This window comes from Monodon monoceros, unplaced genomic scaffold, assembly GCF_005190385.1.
Source record: "Monodon monoceros isolate NGI ecotype Baffin Bay Population unplaced genomic scaffold, NGI_Narwhal_1 Super_Scaffold_21, whole genome shotgun sequence".
Classification (NCBI taxonomy): domain Eukaryota; kingdom Metazoa; phylum Chordata; class Mammalia; order Artiodactyla; family Monodontidae; genus Monodon; species Monodon monoceros.
Genome location: NW_021703778.1, coordinates 57,662,454 through 57,675,745, shown reverse-complemented (window position 1 = coordinate 57,675,745; position 13,292 = coordinate 57,662,454).

The window sequence follows — 13,292 nt, the reverse complement described above, 5'->3', positions numbered from 1 at the left end:
GTGAAAGCTTCCTAATAAAATCTGATTCAGTACGTCTGGAGCAGGTCTCCAGGAATCTGTATTTTTGCAAGCCCATCGGTGGTCCTTGCAGGATGCTTTAAGAAACTTCTCTCTGACATTCCAGGTCCTCTGCTTAGGATTCTGGAGTTGCTCATGGTCCTCCAGTCCTGAGATGTGTACTCAGAGGACTACAGTCCTGCAGGAAATACTAATGGAGGTCTACACAGGGTGCTACGGGGAAATAGAAGGGAAAATGAAGAAATACTCCAGATTCTAACTAAACAAATCCTTAAGAAATTATTCTAGGACTTCCCTGGTGGCACAGTGGTTAAGAATCCACCAACCAATGCAGGAGACACGGGTTCAAGCCCTGGTCCGGGAAGATCCCACGTGCCGCGGAGCAACTAAGTGCATGCGCCCCAACTACTGAAGCCCACGGGCTTAGAGCCTGAGCTCCGCAACAAGAGAAGCCACCTCAGTGAGAAGACCGCGCAGCACAATGAAGACCCAAGGCAGCCAAAAATTAATTAATTAATTAATTATTTAAAAAGAAAGAAATTATTCTACACAAATTACTTCTGGTAACTTGCAGCTTTCTTTCTTATTTCTCTCTTAAAACAGACAAAAGGGGGCTTCCGGGAAGATGGCAGAAGTGAAAGACGCGGAGATCACCTTCCTCCCCACAGATAACACCAGAAATAATCTACACGTGGAACAACTCCTATAGAACACCTACTGAACGCTGGCAGAAAACCTCAGACATCCCCAAAGGCAAGAAACCCCCCACGTACCTGTGTAGGGCAAAAGAAAAAAGAATACACAGAGACAAAAGAATAGGGACGGGACCTGCACCAGTGGGAGGGAGCTGTGAGGGAGGAAGGGTTTCCACACATTAGGAAGCCCTTTTACGGACGGGTGGCGAGGGAGAAAGCTTCGGAGCCGCGGAAGAGGGCACAGCGGGAGGGGTGCGGACGGCAAAAAGGAGAGATTCCCGCACAGAGGATCAGGGCCGACCAGCACTCACCAACTTGAGAGGCTTGTCTACTCACCCGTCGGGACGAGTGCGGCTGGGAGCTGAGGCTCGGGCTTCGGTCGGAGCGCCGGGAGAGGACTGGGATTGGCGGTGTGAACACAGCCTGAAAGGGCTAGTGCTCCACGGCTAGCCGGGAGGGAGTCTGGAGAAAAGTCTGGACCTGCCGAAGAGGCAAGAGACTTTTTCTTCCCTCTTTGTTTCCTGGTGCACGAGGAGAGGGGATTAAGAGTGCTGCTTAAAGGAGCTCCAGAGACGGGCGCGAGCTGCGGCTAAAAGCGCCGGCCGCAGAGACGAGCATGAGATGCTAAGGCTGCTGCTGCCGCCACCAAGAAGCCTGTGTGCGAGCACAGGTCACTATCCACACCCCCCTTCCGGGGAGCCTGTGCAGGCCGCCACTGCCAGGGTCCCAGGATACAGGGACAACTCCCCCGGGAGAACGCACGGCGTGCCTCACACTGGTGCAACGTCACGCTGGCCTCTACCGCCGCAGGCTCGCCCCGCAGTCCATGCCCTTCCCTCCCCCTGGCCTGAGTGAGCCAGAGCCCCCGAAACAGCGGCTCCTTTAACCCCGTCCTATCTGAGCGAAGAACAGACGCCCTCCGGCGACCTACACGCAGAGGCGGGGCCAAATCCAAAGCTGGGACCCTGGGAGCTGTGAGAACAAAGGAGAAAGGGAAATCTCTCCCAGCAACCTCAGAAGCAGCGGATTAAATCTCCACAATCAACTTGATGTACCCTGCATCTGTGGAATACATGAATAGACAACGAATCATCCCAAATTGAGGAGGTGGACTTTGAGAGCAAGATTAATGATTTTTTTCCTCTTTAACTCTTTTTGTGAGTGTGTATGTCTATGCTTCTGTGTGAGATTTTGTCTGTATAGCTTTGCTTCCACCATTTGTCCTAGGGTTCTATCCATCCGTTTTTGTTTTGTTTTAATTTTTTTTCTTTTTTTTCTCTCAATAATAATTTTTTTATTTTAATAACTTTATATTTTATTTTACTTTATTTTATTTTACTTTATCTTCTTTCTTTTTTCCTTCCTTCCCTCCTTCCTTCTTTCCTTCCTCCCTCCCTCCTTTCTTTCTTTCTTTTTTTCTTTCTACTTCTACTAATTCTTTCTTTCTACTTTTTCTCCCTTTATTCTGAGCTGAGTGGATGAAAGACTCTTGGTGCTGCAGCCAGGAGTCAGTGCTGTGCGTCTGAGGTGGGAGAGCCAACTTCAGGACACTGGTCCACCAGAGACCTCCCAGCTCCACGTAATATCAAACGGCGAAAATCTCCCAGAGATCTCCATCTCAACACCAGCACCCGGCTTCACTCAAGGACCAGCAAGCTACAGTGCTGGACACCCTATGCCAAACAACTAGCAAGACAGGAACACAACCCCATCCAATAGCAGAGAGGCTGCCTAAAATAATAATAAGTCCACAGACACCCCAAAACACACCAACAGACGTGGACCTGCCCACCAGAAAGACAAAATCCAGCCGCATCCACCAGAACACAGGCACTAGTCCCCTCCACCAGGAAGCCTACACAACCCACTGAACCAACCTTAGCCACTGGAGACAGACACCAAAAACAACGTGAACTACAAACCTGCAGCCTGCAGAAAGGAGACCCCAAACACAGTAAGGTAAGCAAAATGAGAAGACAGAAAAACAGACAGCAGATGAAGGAGCAAGATAAAAACCCACCAGACCTAACAAATGAAGAGGAAATAGGCAGTCTACCTGAAAAAGAATTCAGAATAATGATAGTAAAGATGATCCAAAATCTTGGAAAGAGAATAGACAAAATGCAAGAAACATTTAACAAGAACCTAGAAGAACTAAAGATGAAACAAACAATGATGAACAACACAATAAATGAAATTAAAAATACTCTAGATGGGATCAATAGCAGAATAACTGAGGCAGAAGAATGGTTAAGTGACCTGGAAGATAAAACAGTGGAAATAACTACTGCAGAGCAGAATAAAGAAAAAAGAATAAAAAGAACTGAGGACAGTCTCAGAGACCTCTGGGACAACATTAAATGCATCAACATTCGAATTATAGGGGTTCCAGAAGAAGAAGAGAAAAAGAAAGGGACTGAGAAAATATTTGAAGAGATTATAGTTGAAAACTTCCTTAATATGGGAAAGGAAATAGTTAATCAAGTCCAGGAAGAGAGTCCCATACAGGATAAATCCAAGGAGAAATATGCCAAGACACATATTAATCAAACTGTCAAAAATTAAATACAAAGAAAACATATTAAAAGCAGCAAGGGAAAAACAACAAATAACACACAAGGGAATCCCCATAAGGTTAACAGCTGGTCTTTCAGCAGAAACTCTCCAAGCCAGAAGGGACTGGCAGGACATATTTAAAGTGATGAAGGAGAAAAACCTGCAACCAAGATTACTCTACCCAGAAAGGATCTCATTCAGATTTGATGGAGAAATTAAAACCTTTACAGACAAGCAAAAGCTGAGAGAGTTCAGCACCACCAAACCAGCTTTACAACAAATGCTAAAGGAACTTCTCTAGGCAAGAAACACAAGAGAAGGAAAAGACCTACAATAACGAACCCAAAACAATTAAGAAAATGGGAATAGGAACATACATATCGATAATTACCTTAAATATAAATGGACTAAATGCTCCCACCAAAAGACACAGATTGGCTGAATGGCTACAAAAAGAAGACCCACATATATGCTGTCTACAAGAGACCCATCTCGGACCTAGAGACACATGCAGACTGAAAGTAAGGGGATGGAAAAAGATATTTCATGCAAATGGAAACCAAAAGAAAGCTAGAGTAGCAATTCTCATATCAGACAAAATAGATTTAAAATAAAGACTATTAGAAGAGACAAAGAAGGACACTACATAATGATCAAGGGATCGATGCAAGAAGAAGATATAACAATTGTAAATATTTATGCACACAACATAGGAGCACCTCAATATATAAGTCAAATACTAACAGCCATAAGGGGAAATCGACAGTAACACAATCACAGTAGGGGACTTTAACACACCACTTTCGCCAATGGGCAGATCATCCAAAATGAAAATAAATAAGGAAACACAAGCTTTAAATGATACATTAAACAAGATGGACTTAATTGATATTTATAGGACATTCCATCCAAAAACAACAGAATACACATTCTTCTCAAGTGCTCATGGAACATTCTCCATGATAGATCATATCTTGGGTCACAAATCAAGCCTTGGTAAATTTAAGAAAATTGAAATTGTATCAAGTTTCCTTTCCGACCACAATGCTATGAGACTAGATATCAATTACAGGAAAAGATCTGTAAAAAATACAAACACATGGAGGCTAAACAATACACTACTTAATAATGAAGTGATACTGAAGAAATCAAAGAGGAAATCAAAAACTCCCTAGAAACAAATGACAATGGAGACACAACGAACCAAACTCTATGGGATGCAGCAAAAGCAGTTCTAAGAGGGAAGTTTATAGCAATACAATCCTACCTTAAGAAACAGGAAACATCTCGAATAAACAACCTAACCTTGCACCTAAAGACATTAGAGAAAGAAGAACAAAAAAACCCCAAAGTTAGCAGAAGGAAAGAAATCATAAAAATCAGATCAGAAATAAATGAAAAAGAAATGAAGGAAACGATAGCAAAGCTCAATAAAACTAAAAGCTGGTTCTTTGAGAAGATAAACAAAATTGATAAACCATTAGCCAGACTCATCAAGAAAAAAAGGGAGAAGACTCAAATCAACAGAATTAGAAATGAAAAAGGTGAAATAACAACTGACACTGCAGAAGTACAAAGGATCATGAGAGATTACTACAAGCAACTCTATGCCAAAAAAATGGACAACCTGGAACAAATGGACAAATTCTTAGAAATGCAGAACCTTCTGAGACTGAACCAGGAAGAAATAGAAAATATAAACAAACCAATCACAAGCACTGAAATTGAAACTGTGATTAAAAATCTTCCAACAAACAAAAGCCCAGGACCAGATGGCTTCACAGGCAAATTCTATCAAACATTCAGAGAAGAGCTAATACCAGTCCTTCTCAAACTCTTCCAAAATATAGCAGAGGGAGGAACACTCCCAAGCTCATTCTACAAGGCCACCATCACCCTGATACCAAAAGCAGACAAGGATGTCACAAAGAAAGAAAACTACAGGCCAATATCACTAATGAACATAGATGCAAAAATCCTCAACAAAATACTAGCAAACAAAATCCAACAGCACATTAAATGGATCATAAACCATGATCAAGTGGGGTTTATTCCAGGAATGCAAGGATTCTTCAATGTACGCAAATCAATCAATGTGATACACCATATTAACAAACTGAAGGAGAAAAACCATATGATCATCTCCATAGATGCAGAGAAAGCATTTGACAAAATTCAACACCCATTTATGATAAAAACCCTGCAGAAAGTAGGCATAGAGGGAACTTTTCTCAACATAATAAAGGCCATATATGACAAACCCACAGCCAACATCGTCCTCAATGGTGAAAAATTGAAAGCATTTCCACTAAGATCAGGAACAAGACAAGGTTGCCCACTCTCACCACTCTTATTCAACATAGTTTTGGAAGTTTTAGCCACAGCAATCAGAGAAGAAAAGGAAATAAAAGAAATTCAAATCGGAAAAGAAGAAGTAAAGCTGTCACTGTTTGCAGATGACATGATACTATACATAGAGAATCCTAAAGATGCTACCAGAAAACTACTAGAGCTAATCAATGAATTTGGTAAAGTAGCAGGATACAAAATTAATGCACAGAAATCTCTGGCATTCCTATACACTAATGATGAAAAATCTGAAAGTGAAATCAAGAAAACACTCCCATTTACCATTGCAACAAAAAGAATAAAATCTCTAGGAAAAAAGCTACATAAGGAGACAAAAGACCTGTATGCAGAAAATTATAAGACACTGATGAAAGAAATTAAAGATGATACAAATAGATGGAAAGATATACCATGTTCTTGGATTGGAAGAATCAACATTGTGAAAATGACTGTACTACCCAAAGCAATCTACAGATTCAATGCAATCCCTATCAAACTACCACTGGCATTTTTCACAGAACTAGAACAAAAAATTTCACAATTTGTATGAAAACACAAACAACCCCGAATAGCCACAGCAATCTTGAGAACGAAAAACGGAGCTGGAGGAATCAGGCTCCCTTACCTCAGACTATACTACAAAGCCACAGTAATCGAGATAGTATGGTACTGGCACAAAAACAGAAAGATAGATCAATGGAACAGGATAGAAAGCCCAGAGATAAACCCACGCACATATGGTCACCTTATCTTTGATAAAGGAGGCAGAAATATACAGTGGAGAAAGGACAGCCTCTTCAATTAGTGGTGCTGGGAAAACTGAACAGGTACATGTAAAAGTATGAGATCAGATCACTCCCTAACACCATACACAAAAATAAGCTCAAAATGGATTAAATACCTAAATGTAAGGCCAGAAACTATCAAACTCTTAGAGGAAAACATAGGCAGAACACTCTATGACACAAATCACAGCAAGATCCTTTTTGACCCACCTCCTAGAGAAATGGAAATAAAAACAAAAATAAACAAATGGGACCTAATGAAACTTAAAAGCTTTTGCACAGCAAAGGAAACCATAAACAAGACCAAAAGACAACCCTCAGAATGGGAGAAAATATTTGCAAATGAAGAAACTGACAAAGGATTAATCTCCAAAATTTATAAGCAGCTCATCCAGCTCAGTAACAAAAATAATAAACAACCCAATCCAAAAATGGGCAGAAGACCTAAATAGACATTTCTCCAAAGAAGATATACAGACTGCCAAAAAACACATGAAAGAATGCTCAACAGCATTAATCATTAGAGAAATGCAAATCAAAACTACAATGAGGTATCATCTCACACCAATCAGAATGGCCATCATCAAAAAATCTGGAAACAATAAATGCTGTAGAGGGTTTGGAGAAAAGGGAACCCTCTTGCACTGTTGGTGGGAATGTAAATTGATACAGCCACTGTGGAGAACAGTATCCAGGTTCCTTAAAAAACTACAAATAGAACTACCATATGACCCAGCAATCCCACTACTGGGCATATACCCTGAGAAAACCATAATTCAGAAAGAGTCATGTACCAAAATGTTCATTGCAGCTCTATTTACAATAGCCCGGAGATGGAAACAACCTAAGTGTCCATCATCGGATGAATGGATAAAGAAGATGTGGCACATATATACAATGGAATATTACTCAGCCATAAAAAGAAACGAAATTGAGCTATTTGTAATGAGGTGGATAGACCTAGAGTCTGTCATACAGAGTGAAGTAAGTCAGAAAGAGAAAGACAAATACCGTATGCTAACACATATATATGGAATTTAAGGGGAAAAAAATGTCATGAAGAACCTAGGGGTAAGACAGGAATAAAGACACAGACCTACTAGAGAATGGACTTGAGGATATGGGGAGGGGGAAGGGTAAGCTGTGACAAAGCGAGAGAGAGGCTGGGACATATATACACTACCAAACGTAAGATAGCTAGTGGGAAGCAGCCACGTAGCACAGGGAGATCAGCTCGGTGCTTTTTGACCTCCTGGAGGGGTGGGATAGGGAGGGTGGGAGGGAGGGAGACGCAAGAGGGAAGTGATATGGGAACGTATGTATATGTATAACTGATTCACTTTGTTATAAAGCAGAAACTAACACACCATTGTAAAGCAATTATACTCTAATAAAGATGTTAAAAAAAAAAACAAGTTACTATGAAAAAAATCACAGACAAAACCGGAAGACAGTTATATGGATTTCCTGTGTTACCTCAATGAATAATTCTTAGTCAGGTGCTAATTTTTAAAAACACCTGCCAATCTCCCTTTCAACAAGTAGGAAGTGGCCTAGGATTTCGGACTTTCAAGTACCTTCTATGTAGCAGCAGGTATTTTACCTTATTTTTGGAAGCATCTCACATTGCCAGCCTGTAGCCATCCCCAAACTGCACCAAGTGTGAGCAATCTAAAATATCCATAACTCCATTAAAAGGGTTAAACTTCCCCAATGCAGACAAAGATAATGTAATCATTATATTTTAATTGCCTATCCATTTCTTTGTACCCCTCACCGGAGTCTAAGTGCCTGTAGGGAAGACACTGTCTTGCCCTCTCCTGTATCTCCAATGCCGAGAACAGCGCCTAGCACAAAAAGTAGTGATGACCGGATTAATGGGCAATACCTTTAATGGTTTAATAAAGAATCAATTCCAAGATCTTTAAGCACAACATCTAAGGCTCTGAATTCATCTTGCTAGCCTCATTCCTAATCATTCCCCTGCCTCTGACTTTAGCCTAAGGCGTCTGTAAATATCATATTCTATCAGCTATGTGGCTTTACTCTCCCTATTTCCTCTCCTTGAAAGGCTATTTCTTTACCTGCCTAATTCCTATATATCCTTCTAGAATCATTTCGGTCCTCCCCCTTCTTTTTTTTTTTAAATTTAAGACCCCAGAAAATAAAAGGACTGTGGCCCTATATTGCTAGAGTATAATAAGTCTACTTCTGTTGGTCTTTAGTACCTATGAGGGCTCTTTCTTTGGTAAAGGTTTCTCAAAAGGCCACTTTCTTCTAAAAGCAGTATCATTTTTTTTTTCTGTCTTTAAATGAGAACTTCAGAAAATAACATCCAGGAAACTGGTAATTTAAAAAGTTAAAAATACAGTAAGAACCTCCTGTATATATAAAAAATAATAAATAACTAAATAAAAAGTTAAAAATGAAAAGAGTAAGCAAATAAGACTTATTATGTTAGAAAGTCTAGGTAGATCTTACCTGGGTAGTTTTTGAGAGGGAAAATGATTTTAAGTCAAGATTTTGGTTTTGGTCTGAACCCTCAGCCTACTCTTTTTGTTACTTTTAGTTCTTATTTAGCTTTAGAATATGTTCAGGTACTTTCACTACTGAATTTACATAGCAAAAAAATCCCACTGACAAGGTTAAAGCTACAGCTAATTTTTTATTCAGAAGATACTGGCTGTCACTTTCCAAAATTTATGTCATGATATAATTCTGAAGACAAAGTCACTGTGATACTAAACATGAGTTTTGGTTCAAGATAATTTTCTGCCCATCTGTTCTTTGCAGTGAAACCTGAAGGGTCATCTTCTAACCCTGACAATCCTTCATCATCATCACAGAACAAGTCCCAGACAATAGCAACAACCACCTCATGTGGTCCCGATTTTCTGCAGTAGGCATTCAACGAGAGTCCCTGAGGGATACAAAACACTGTATCAAGGGCTGTGGTGACAAGATCAAAGAGACATAGACGCCCTCTTTAGAAAATAAAGAAAGCTGTAAGATCATAATAAGGCATGTGAATAAATATCTCCAACAAGAAGTAGAAAGTGATCAGTGGAATTATGGAGAACTGTAAGATTTCAGGAAAGGGAGAGACTAGCTACTTCCAGCAGGGAGAAGATTCAGAAAATATTGTGAAGGAGTTGGTCTTTGAAATATGCCTTGGAGGCTGGGGATTGGGTATAGACAAAAGATGCAAGAAAGGCTATTCTAACAAGTGAGGACTGTTACTGAGCTGAGGGTTAATAAATCAGTTCTACTTCATTTTTTCATTCACTCATTTGACAGATATCAATCAAATGTCTTTTATGGGCTACACAGTGCTATGCCGTAAGTATAAAGTGGTGAAAAAAAAAAGACGCAGCTCCTGCCTTAATGGAGCTTAGAATCTAAAATCCTCTATCTACCTCCTTTCCACATTTTCACTTTGCAAGTCTGGGGCAATGTACAGTCCTGGGACTAATTAGAGCGTAGATTAAAGAGTCCAGAGCAGGACATATGGATGGTTGTTGATTGACTGCACGGAAGTGATCACTATAAGCTTGAGACCAAGTTTTATACCTACATTTATAAAGATAAGAAACAAAAAAGAGTGCCTTTTCCATTTGTTTGCTCATAATCTAAGTATAACTAGCTAGAACTTTCATTTACAACCTACTAGGTTCTGTGCTCATGACTTTTTAAAAATCGAGCCAAACAAATTAAATCATCCAAATAATAAAATAACAAATTTATTTTTTCTTCTAAGAGCTGTAAGAAACACAACAATTAGGAAGACTGAAGTTATCTTACAATAAGCTATTCATATTAAATATAAAAAAATTAAATGTAAATCATCTAAATATACCAATTAAAAGACACATTGACAGAGTGGGTTAAAAAATATGACCTCATTATATGCTGTCTATGAGAAACTCACTTCAAATATAACAACATAGGCAGGTCGAAAGTAAAAACATCGACAAAAATAACTGTAAACATTCATCAAAAGAAAGTAGAAGTGGCTATATTAATATCACACAGGACTGTAAACTTCTGAGCAAATAAAATTATCAGATACTGAGACATTACACAAAGATAAAAGGGTCAACCCACCAAGAAGATATAGCAATCCTGAACATATGCATACCAAGTATAGTTCTGCAAAATAGTTCATGTAAAAATTGATAGAATTGAAAGTGGAAATAGACAAACTCATTTTTAGTTGTAGACTTTAATCCACCCTCCACCAACAACAGATAAAGCAACTAGCTCAAAAAATTAGCAAATATATAGAATTCAAAAAAGAAAAAAAAAAATAGAATTCAACAACAGCATCAACTAACAGAGCCTAATTGATGTTTGTGGAACAACCCCCCCAATAACAGCAGAAAATACAGTCTTTTCAAGCATCCATAGCACATACACCAAAACTGGCTATATTATGGCTGTAGAGTAAATCTCAACGAATTTAAAAGAACTAAAATCATATATATGTATGTTCCATCTACAATAAAATCAAACTTGAAATCAGTAACAGAAAGGTAACAGGAAAATCTCCAAACACTTAGAGACTAAACAACACAAGTTAGTCAATGTGTCAAAGAAGAAGTCCCAAAGGAAATTTTAAAAGTACATTGAACTGAGTAAAAGGGAAAATATCAAAATTTGCAGGAAACAGCTAAGGCAGCATTGAGAAAAATTTAAAGCACTAAATGCATGCAATCAAAAAGAAGTCTCAAATCAATAATCTAAGCTCCCACCACATGAACCTAGAATAAGAAGAGCAAAGTAAGCCCAAAGTCAGCAGAAAGACTGGAGTAATAAAGATAAGAGCAAAAATGAATAAAATTGAAAAAAGAAAAACAATGGAGAAAATCAGTGAAATGAAGTGCTTGGTCTTTGGAAATATCAACAAAACTTACAAACCTCTAGCAAGACAGAAAAAGAAAAAAGGAAGACACAAATTACCAACATCAAGAATGAAACAGAGGATATTACTACAGACTCTACAGACATTAAAAGAATAATTAGGGTATACTCTGAAAAACTTTTCACCATAAATTTGACAGCTTTGATATAATATACCACTTCCTCGAAAAACACAAACTACCACAACTCTCTGAATATGAAATAAACTATTTTAATACCCCTGTACTATTAAAGAAATTAAATTTATTAATAAGAAACTTATAAAAAAAGTTAATTTTCCCAGGCTTCCCTGGTGGCACAGTGGTTGGGAGTCCGCCTGCCGATGCAGGGGACACGGGTTCATGCCCCGGTCTGGGAGGATCCCACATGCCACGGAGCGGCTGGGCCCGTGGGCCATGGCCGCTGAACCTGCGCGTCCAGAGCCTGTGCTCCACAACGGGAGAGGCCACAGCAGTGAGAGGCCCGCGTACCGCAAAACCAAAACCAAAACCAAAACAAAAACAGAAGTTAATTTTCCCAAAAACTTAATATGGTTTTACTGGAGAATTTTGCCATACCTCTAAAGAAGAATTAGCACCAATTCTACATAATTTCTACCAGTAAATCCTTCTCAAATCACTTTACAAAGCTAAGATTACCTTGATACCAAAATTAGACAAAGACAGTACCAAAAAGAAAACTAGAAACCAATATTCCTCACGAATTTAGATGTAAAAGTAACAAAATACAGACAAACAGAATTCAGCAGTATATAAAAATAATTATATGTGTTGACCTAGTAGTATTTATTTTAGGGGTGTAAGGCTGGTTCAGAATTTGAAAGTTAACCAATGTGATCCACTATATTAACAGCCTAAGGGGAAAAAATCACATTATCATATCAGTAGATGCAAAAACACAAAAGCATTTGACAAAATTTAACATTCATTCATAATAAAAATTCAGAAAAGTAGAAATAGAGGGGAACTTCCTCACCCTGATAAAGACCATCTAAAAACATTTACAGCAAACAATATACTTAATGGTGAAAGACTGGCTGCTCTTCCCTTATGATTGGGAACTAGGCAAAAATATTTGCTTTCACTATTCTTATTCAACATGGTGCTAGAACTTGTAACCAGTGGAATAAGACCAAAAAAAAAAAAAAAGTAATTCAAAGACGTACAGATTTACAGGAAAAAAATAAAGTCCCTATTCACAAAGGATATGATCGTCTATGTAGAAAATCTCAAGGTTTCTACCAAAAAAAGCACCTAATAGAACTAATAACCGAATTAAACAAGGTTGCAGAGTACACAAAAATCAGTTTTCTATTAAAAAAAAAAAAGTTTCTGGGGCTTCCCTGGTGGCGCAGTGGTTGGGAGTCCACCTGCCGATGCAGGGGACACAGGTTCGTGCCCCGGTCTGGGAAGATCCCACATGCCGCGGAGCGGCTGGGCCCGTGAGCCATGGCCGCTGAGCCTGCGCGTCCGGAGCCTGTGCTCCGCAACGGAGAGGCCACAGGGGTGAGAGGCCCGCGTACCGCAAAAAAAAAAAATCAATGTTTCTATATACTAGTAATGTACAGAGGATATCAAATTTTAAAATATAATACCATTTATAGTTGCTCAAAACTTTAATACTTAGGTGTAAATCCAAAAAACATGTATGAAACTTTGTGCTGAAGACTACAAAACACTGATATAACAAATCAATGGACATCTAAATAAATGGAGTAATATGCATGTTCATAGATCAGAAGATGCAGCACAGTAGAGATGCCAATTCCCCCCAAACTGTTGCTCAGTTTTAATACAATTGCTATCAAAATTCCAGCAAGAATTTTTTACAGATATAGATCAGATTATTCTAAAATGTGTATAGAAGAGCACAGGAGCTAGAATACCTAAAACAATTTTGAAAAAGAAGAATAAAGTTGGAGGCATCAATCAACCCAATTTCAAAACTTATTATATATAATAACTTTAGT